This window comes from Poecilia reticulata, linkage group LG1 (assembly GCF_000633615.1).
Source record: "Poecilia reticulata strain Guanapo linkage group LG1, Guppy_female_1.0+MT, whole genome shotgun sequence".
In the NCBI taxonomy this organism is placed as follows: Eukaryota; Metazoa; Chordata; class Actinopteri; order Cyprinodontiformes; family Poeciliidae; genus Poecilia; species Poecilia reticulata.
In genome coordinates this window covers 21,190,511-21,199,974 of record NC_024331.1, presented here as the reverse complement: position 1 = coordinate 21,199,974, position 9,464 = coordinate 21,190,511, and the positions used below count along the sequence as shown (strand labels likewise).

At 38.2% G+C, this 9,464-nt stretch overlaps 1 long non-coding RNA gene across 1 annotated transcript; it reads left to right on the top strand.

The window, feature by feature from the left end:
- The first annotated feature begins 8,762 nt into the window (after positions 1-8,762).
- On the top strand, positions 8,763-9,172 carry LOC108166300 (uncharacterized). Its single transcript, XR_001776617.1, has 2 exons — positions 8,763-8,794; positions 9,043-9,172. It is a non-coding gene; the product is annotated as an uncharacterized LOC108166300 (long non-coding RNA).
- The last annotated feature ends 292 nt before the right edge of the window (positions 9,173-9,464 follow it).

Genomic DNA, 9,464 nt, shown 5'->3' with positions numbered 1-9,464 from the left:
TATATATATCAGCTCTAGGATATTTTCCAGAATAGACAGATATGAACATTGCTATATTTACATTTTCTCAAACATTTTTGTCACAGTTCATAAATGCACCACATGAATGTACATCAACACATCTCCTGTGAAATCATTTATTCATAAGCTGTCCAGAAAACCTGCAGGAGCATGTCTCATGCATTGAAAGTCCGCTGCTCTCTGATGCATGTGTAAATAGGAATCTGTTGACAACGTCTGCATCCAATTATGTGATTATTCTCTGACGCTCATGTGAGAACTGTTGTAAACATGACTTGTACTGACCAGGGAGTGTGACTAATGCACCACAACACTAACAATAAAAACAAATTAAGATTTTGTTTGAAACATTCAGCATCAGTTATACGGTTGATTACTTTTTTCCAAGTTAAAAATGCTGATGTTTTGCAGTGAAAAGAGAAATAATTGTGTCCCATTGACCCTTTTGAGGTTATCATAGCAGCACTTTGTCTTTTCCCAATGTAGTAATATTGAATGTGAACATTTTCTGTATCATGTAGGTTCTTTTTACAGTAAAATATATATTTTTAAAAACTGTTTAAAACCTTTAGATTATATGGCGGGCAAGGAGATGAATACCCACCAGCACTTTATTTGCTGAAGACGCTTTAACTGAACTTAAACTGAGCATCACAATGGGGAAAATGGGATTCAGGTGAGTTTAAGTGGAGCATGGTTGTTGGTGATTGAAGATCTGGTCAAATTTACTGATGTGCAATTTTATTTTTATTTTTTGTTTAATGATCCCTTGCGCTTACAAAGAAGGATCTGAAAAGAGGTCCAACCCCATCTTAGCAAAATATACATACCAATGTGATTGATGAATGTAATATTTTTATAAATGTAGCTTTTCTTTTTCATTTTAATTTACACCAAATTACTCTAGTTCATTGTGTGAGCTACTTGTTTGTGCATGTGAATGTCCAACTTCTTTAAATCTTCTCATCTAAGGTTTAATAAATAGCTACAAAATCAAAACTTATAAATCCTCTACACTCCAATATTTTCTACATTTCGTTCAACACTACAAGAGTAGTCTCATATCTTTAAAAAAATGTTAATGGCACACACTTATTTACACCTTTCAACATCCATGTGAAGCATAAGAAAGAGATCATCAATTGTTCTTTGTGTCTCTCACCAATAAAGGCTCCATCACACACACACGCACGCACACGCACACACACACACACACACACACACACACACACACAGAGAGAGAGAGATACACACTATATAGCTTTGACAAAATGAAAGCAACCATTTGGTTTAGTCCAGAATAAAGCACTCATTAAGGCAGAGTTGTTATCAGTGTGTACACAATCTTTGAAGTGACTCATACAAGCACAGTTGTAATTACGGAGGAGGCACTCACAGAAGGATTACTGTTGTATTCTTCAGCTGGCACAATTGCAGCAGTTCGTGTGCAGCATATCGGGAAAATCTCCTTCAATTTGCAAGAGTCTAAACATTTTGAAGATGTCTTCAAAATAATCACATTTCATTTGTTTACTCACATCATGGTGGAAAATCAGCTTATTGTGTTTCAGCACTGAGACTTTAACGTCCTTGAGTCTACGAGGTTGATTTTACAATAAACCCCAAAAGCTCAGTGATGCTGCAAATACAAAGCAGTGTGACAGAAAAGTTGTGCAAATTTGTAGGAAATGAAAATACCAGCAAAAAAGAGAAATATCAACTCTGACTTCTAAATTGTAACTCATTTTGATTAACTAATAAAGCCTTACCCCGTATCCCACTTTCACTGATACTGAAGCAAATGTTTTAGAAAATAAAATCCCCACTAAGTGTTGATCTAAAAACACTTCCCTGTCTGCTCCCACTTCCAGTCTACCTGCTTGTTTAAATCACTGGGTTTACAAACAGCACATCAAGCTGTTTAAGCTTTCCTGCTTCTATTACAATTGATCTTTTTTTTTCTGTTCTCTAACACCATTTCTGTTGAAGGTACTAAATTTAAAAATATTAATTAAGGCCTGAATATTAAGACAAGCATAAAAGCTCATTAAATAAGAAAGGAAAATCCGAAACAAGTTGTGTTCATCGTTGTTAAAGCTGTTTCTTTTTCATGGACAGCAGTTTCCTTAGGCTGCAAATCAGGCTGAACCTTGTTAGAGATGTGAAATTCAACTGAACTCGTACATCATGAAAAAAAGACTCTGTTCAACCTTTTCATGTTTTTTTTTGTCTCCTGAGGTAAGACTCTAAAAGCAGCAGGGTACATCTTATCTTTGGTTTCTGAATGACATGTAAGTGATCAGAGAGCCACCTCTCACTTTCATCTATTAACCCGACTCTTTTATCAGGCTTTCTGACATTCTGTCTGCTGGCCTTAGCTCTAACTCTTGCACACATCACACATTTCTTTTCTTACTGTGTGATTTTGCTGATCGAATTTATCGTCATGTTCCATCAGTCTGACGTTCACCTCATGAACCTGAAAAGCAGTTCTCCAGGTCTCCTTCTGGCCAGTTCTCCTTCTCCTTTTGTCCTTTTAACATCCACACCAGCGTCTTTTAACCCAGCATGTTTATCACCAGGTACAACTTTTACTCTCACACTTTTTACCATCACACTTTGCAGCCAACTCCTCCACTGTGTCCTCCTCCACAACGACTACAATTGCTATTAAGCCAAAGGACTTAATAGCAATTGAGGGAAACTTCAAAAACTTTTTTTTTTTAAAGCTGCATTTTGCTTGAGTAAACTGGAGGGATTTTTCAGTAAAGCATATTCCACATTTATAGTGGAAGCAGAAAATAAAGGCAAGGTTGTTTTGAAATGCAATTCGTAGATGCACACAGATTGTCAATTGAGATGTCCTTAATTTTTCAAAGGATGTTTTTCAGGTACTGAATCAAAGAAATTGTTTTAGGCTTGCTTGAAAACTAGTACAGTCTACAAAAAGTTATCACCCCTTGTGTTGGGTTTGTCCATTCTTCTTGGGGATCAGCTGTGAACAACCCTTTTCAAGTCCAGTCACAAATTTTCCCGCAAATCCCCTTCAACATGACAACAGTGCGCATCCTGTGCACTATGCTGTTTACAACTGTTCTTTACGTACACCAAACGGCTGACACGGGACACTAAATGGCACAAAAAGAATCAAAGCAACACTCCAGGTATGTTTTAGACAAGGGAATAACATTAAATTGTGATGTGAAGCTCAAAAACGTTAACATCACATAATTCTGCCCCTTTAACTGAAGTCCAGGGATGTTCAGTGCGTAGGAGACTTTTTGTAACCATACAAATTATGTAGATCGTGACTGATTTGTGATTTGAAAAGTTGAAAGAGTAAAACTTCCAAAGGGGGCAAATGCTTTTCATAGGCGGTGCATATTCAGTTTTCATTAAAAGTTGTACTGATATAAAGAAAATAGTTAAACTTTTAAACAAAATTAAATGCTATTTGAGTTTTATTGAACAAAATGTGTCACCTGAAATCCACTTCACATGACCCCTTAAAAATCAATAGTGCTTAAGCCAACTGTGTTACTGCAATGCTTCTAGTAAATGTGCTTTATAGAAAACAAGTTTTAAGGCCTAAAGCAAATGCTTTTAAGGGCATTTATTTCACAGTTTGCAGGAAGCCAGTTGTGTGCTCAGTTCTTTTCTGTGCAATTTCCTTTGAGTTTGTGTTTAAATTATTGTTCTGTGCAACTATGTCCTCTGCCATTACCCCATTGATTTTTTCTGCCAGTCTGCTGCTGATCAATAGTTGCTATAACCTATACAAATTCCCACTTAAACAACTGCAAAATGAAGCTCGCACCTGATATTCTTCAGGAAAAGCATAATTTTTTATAGCAGTTAACGGATAATTAGGAAATAATTGAGGTCCATTATTCTTCCTTTGGCAAATAAACTGCCAATCCTGGTTGAATTTTTAGTTAATCAAAGCAAATAGCCTCGAGCGCTGACCCGAGTTGTGGCAGAGCACTAAAGCAGAACCGACGAAAGCTGACAACAGGGATGTGACTGAAGTGTCAAATCTACTGCTCTGATAGTCTCGCAAGAAATGTGCTGAGAGAAAAACGCAAAAGGCGCATTCTGAACTGGGGCTTGGAAGCTAATTATTCAATTAGAATTAGCTTGTGGGAATCATATCTTTTCCAAGCAGTGCACATTAGCAAAGCAATGGCCAGACATGGAGTGTATTTGGCAGAAAGCCTCAAATATTTAACTTTGTTGTTTCTATTAAAAACAAAGGGTAAAATGATTTTTTTGTTGATGTTGTTTTGCAACTCTTACGATTGGTTTTATATTATTTCTTCTTCTTTTGCAATATATTTAGATAATTTAAACATTTATGAAGTTGTTTATAGATTATTTATTTACTCCAAACAAAAATCATAAAATCCCAAAGTTGTATTAAAACTAGTTGTCAGAACTGGCCTTATTTACCCAAATACTGATTTCTTAAACTTGTCTCCAGGCTGGGGTTGCATAATCCTGCTGTCAAGTCTCTATGTATCCTTATGATACACTAAACACTTTTAAACTAAAGGATGAATCTCAATGACTGTTAAAAATAACTATTTATTACATTACTCTAGAAAGAATAAAACTTTGATTATTCATTGAGAAGGATAAGCAAGTAGCATTTCATTTTAAAACATGAGAAAGTTTCCTCTCTGCACCAACTTTCTCAATGCCTCGTCGCTATGGAGACCCACTGGTCCAAGGCACATGAAGTATCCCCCTCTTTGTGATTTTACAATCTCCAGCTTGTTTTCATTCAAGGTTTACACACAACAAAACAGCTGAATACTTACTCATTAACTGCATTGAAATGTTATCTTACTATTAGTTTTATTAATTAAAAAGGGGTGCAGAAGGTACAGGTCTGTAGAATCACAGGTATTTTGACAAAATGGACTCAAAATGTTATCTTTGCACTCAACTCTTTGCTACAGTTTTTGTACCTCCTGTGTTCTCCACCTTGTCAGACAATTTTGTTCAGCATCGCCTTTCCTTGTTTATCTCCAGCCTCTTGTCTGATCTATTACTTCTTTCTCTTCCCACCTGTGAACATTGTACATTTTCCTATTATGTCATCAGACTTATATAGCACTTTTCTGGACCCTCCAAGACTCTTTATAATGAAATCAGTCATTTCCATTCAAGCATACATTCACACACTGATAATGGTAATTTACTAGATTGTAGCAACAATCCAGCAGCCCTGGGTCAGTCTGACAGAAGCAAGTCTGCTATTTCTCATCATTGGCCCTTCTGACCAACACCAGCAGAAAAACTGCACTTGTGGGAAGTGTCTTGCCCATGGACACAATGATAGAGGCGGACAGACTGGGAATCAACCCAGTGACCCAAAGGTGAACTCCTACTGCCAAATATTGTATCGGAAACAATAAAAACTGTCCCTAATGGCTGGGAGAGACCAGTAATACACTATTTGCTTCTTAAGCCGTGTTATGCTGATTAATATATTCTGTCTTTGCAGGGGACTGGAAAAAGCATGACACATTCTCAGCTTATCAGAGTTACAGCTACATAAACAGACAATGATGATGTCTATGATTGTGCTGTGGCTAACTGTATTATTAGGAAGGTTGCCAAACTTAATAAGTAAGCAAAAGGCAATTCATAGGAGCTCCTGCATTGACAATGATGAGAAGTGTCCTTTAAATAGCACAGTGTACAGTTTGTTAAGTGGCCTGCTGCTAAAGTGGCAGCCAACAATTAAATTAGTTCTTGACAAAATGAAGTTACTGATGAATGCTCACAATCTCCAGTCAGTTTATATGGACAGCCATGGCTTGGTAGGAGTATGGGGTACCGGGCCCTTTGATACAGGCTGTCAGGTCCCTGTATGACCGGTGTCAGAGTCTGGTCCGCATTGCCGGCAGTAAGTCGGGTTCATTTCCGGTGAGAGTTAGACTCCGCCAAGGCTGCCCTTTGTCACCGATTCTATTCATTACTTTCATGGACAAAATTTCTAGGCGCAGCCGAGGTGTTGAGGGGATCCGTTTTGGTGGCCTTAGGATCGCATCTCTGCTTTTTGCGGATGATGTGGTCCTGTTGGCTTCATCAGATCGTGATCTGCAGCTCTCACTGGAGCGGTTCGCAGCCGAGTGTGAAGCGGCCGGGATGAGGCTCGGTGCCTCCAAATCCGAGGCCATGGTCTTGAGCCGGAAAAGGGTAGAGTGCCTTCTCCAGGTCAGGGGGGTCGTCCTGCCTCAAGTGGAGGAGTTTAAGTATCTGGGGATCTTGTTCACGAATGAGGGAAGAAGGGAGCGGGAGATCGACAGGCGGATTGGGGCAGCATCTGCCGTGAAGCGGGCGCTGTACCGGTCCGTCGTGGTGAAGAGAGAGCTGAGCCAAAAAGCAAAGCTCTCAATTTACCGGTCGATCTACATTCCCACCCTCATCTATGGTCATGAGCTTTGGGTCATGACCGAAAGAACGAGATCACGGGTACAAGCGGCCGAAATGGGTTTCCTCCGCAGGGTGGCTGGGCTCTCCCTTAGAGATRGGGTGAGGAGCTCGGTCATCCAGGAGGGACTCAGAGTAGAGCCGCTGCTCCTCCACGTCGAGAGGAGCCAGTTGAGGTGGCTGGTCAGGATGCCTCCTGGACGCCTCCCTGGTGAGGTGTTCCAGGCATGTCCCACCGGGATGAGGCCTTGGGGAAGACCCAGGACACACTGGAGGGACTATGTCTCTCGGCTGGCCTGGGAATGCCTTGGGGTTCCCCTGGAGGAGCTCGAAGAAGTGGCTGGGGAGAGGGAAGTCTGGGCCTCCCTTCTGAAGCTGCTGCCCCCGTGACTCGACCCCGGATAAGCGGAAGAAAATGGATGGATGGATGGATGGATGGATGGATGGCTTGGTAGGTTTAGAGTTGTTCCATATTCTTTCCACTTTTTGAGAATGGAAGGCTCAGGGATATTGTTTTGTAACCTAAATCTGCTTTAAACTTCTTCACACCTTTGTAAACGATCTGGCTTTTGTATTCCTTGGTCTCCATAATCCTGTTTGTTTGTTAATGTTCTCTACCAAACCTTTGAGGATAGAAACACAAGGGACGTGTTTATACTGAGGTTAAATTACACAGGTGAGCTGTGCTTTATTTAAGGTTTCAGAGTAAGAGGGGTCAACCACAAATTAACAAGATTTTCTATCTAAAGAAAAATTCCTAAAAATACATTGAAGTTTGTGAAAAGTATGAAAAAACATAAAAAACATAATAATGTCATTAAAATTTTTTGTGAAAGACCACAGTAAAATATTTCTACAAGTGTGTGTAAGTTAAACTGTTGGCCAACTGTATGATTTAGTTTTTGTTTATCGGAGTAACTCAGTCTGGGGAGTGATAATATAGGCTCAGTATTTCTATTAGAGACTTTTTCATTATATAGTCATATTTCACACTTCAGTGAAATAATAGACTTGTCACAAACAGTCCATAAGCACATGTCCCCGACTTCATACAAATAGCAGGGATTCATTCCATCTATACATATGACTACCGTAATTGTTTCTTTGTGATTTTTATTCTATGCTCTGGTTTATAATTAGCAGTGATTTTCATTAACAAATTCTAAGAATTAAACCCCAAAGTTAAAAGTTTCTGTTATGAAATTCAGCTGGAACCTACGCCACCTAATACCATTTCTTTCCAGCAGGCCAGATCAGAACATCTGCCTTTTTAATACAGCATCTCTCATTCCGACATCTGACATGATTCAGTGATTCTTTAAATTAGAGGTATTACAGATTTCACTTCTGCAACAGAGCCCTCCCGCAGTTGCATTTCACTCCAGCATAATCAGTTATGCTCTGTAGATGGGAAAACTGTGACTTAAACAGAGAAACTAAACCTGTAAAAAGGTAATGTGATGTATAATTCTAATGGCCCGGATGATTTGTGTAGCTTTCTACTTAGGTAATTTCCACAAAAGCGGACTGTTCCTGCAGCACTGTGTTTTGCAGAACAAATAAAATGTTCTGGCCGATGATAACCCCATGAAATACAAGTCTGTGTTAGATGCAGTCCATTTAAAGTTAAAGATGGTGAAGCGGAAATAAAGCTGTTAGAATTTAACAATGCAAGACTGGTATAACAATCTGCAAACTTTTTGACTGACTAGTTTAGTACTAGTCAGTCAAAAAGACAAATAAATATATCAGATATATACGTAAATATACCAGATACATTCAGGTTTATATTTAAAACTATTTTTGACCAAAAAGCCTGTTAAAAATAAGACTAGCTCCTCTCAAATGATAAAGCAATGCAAAGTAGGAATCAATTTTGAAAAAAAAGCAAAAAAAAAACATTTTGTTTATATTCAATTAAAGAAAAGTATGTCAAAAATATGCACACCCTAATCAGTGGAAAATGTTTGCTGCCATAACAACAATCAAACCCTCCTTGTAATTGCAGTAATTGCACTTGCATATTTCATTTGGTATTCTGCTGATGAAATCCAAGTCTTTCAGGTTGGTCCTTTTAGCTATTATTAATATTTAACCCCCTCAGCAAATTCTTTATCAGTGTCGAGTCAAAACAGCAAATGGTACATTTTTGAATGTTTTCACCATCTCCACCCAACTGGCATGCACCTCGCTAAAGAATCAAGCGCACCCATCCCTTTCACTGCTCAAACTCAGCAGCCAAATCTATAAGGTAACTTGGCACACCTGTGCTCACAATCATCTCTCTTCAGACAAAGAACCTCAACTGAAAGCTTTCTCAAAGATATCACTGGTAGGAATGGGCATTATTCACAGTTTATGTCATTCAAATTGCATTCAGAAGACCAACATAAATTTGTTTGATGCAATGTTTTTCATGTGTTCGGAACCAAATTAAATGCACTGTTTGGAATAGTTTATTTATTCATTCACTGTTGACTTACAAGTAAATTATTAAATCATTACTTTAGAAATGAGTTGGTTCATTTTAACTGTAAGAAATTAATTGTTATTTGTAACTAATATTTCTTCAATTTGTAGGTTTTCAGCGTACTCTTTGACTACTCTGTGACCTACTCATGTGAACCACTGCCCATGTGACCACATGTTTGTTAAAATGCTGTCGATGAGATTCATCTAAAGAAAAGATAAATAAAAGATGTCACTGAGATGAGTTGTTATTGTGGCTCTTTGGGGGAAGAAAGCCTTTTCAAGTTTGGGAAGAAGCTGAGGTGGCACAAAACTTGACAATCATATTCAAGTTGAAAATCTTGCTGGGCACCTTCAAAACATAAATATCACAACCAGTCAAAAGAAAAATGTAACATTAATTATTATTCTAAACTTATGAAAGTAGTTGGGACTTTTCTCATAAACAAATGTAGAAAAAAAACAAACACATGGATGGATTTTTATTTTTTTTTTACCAAAATAAGAGAGTCAATAATGTTTAAACTTTTACC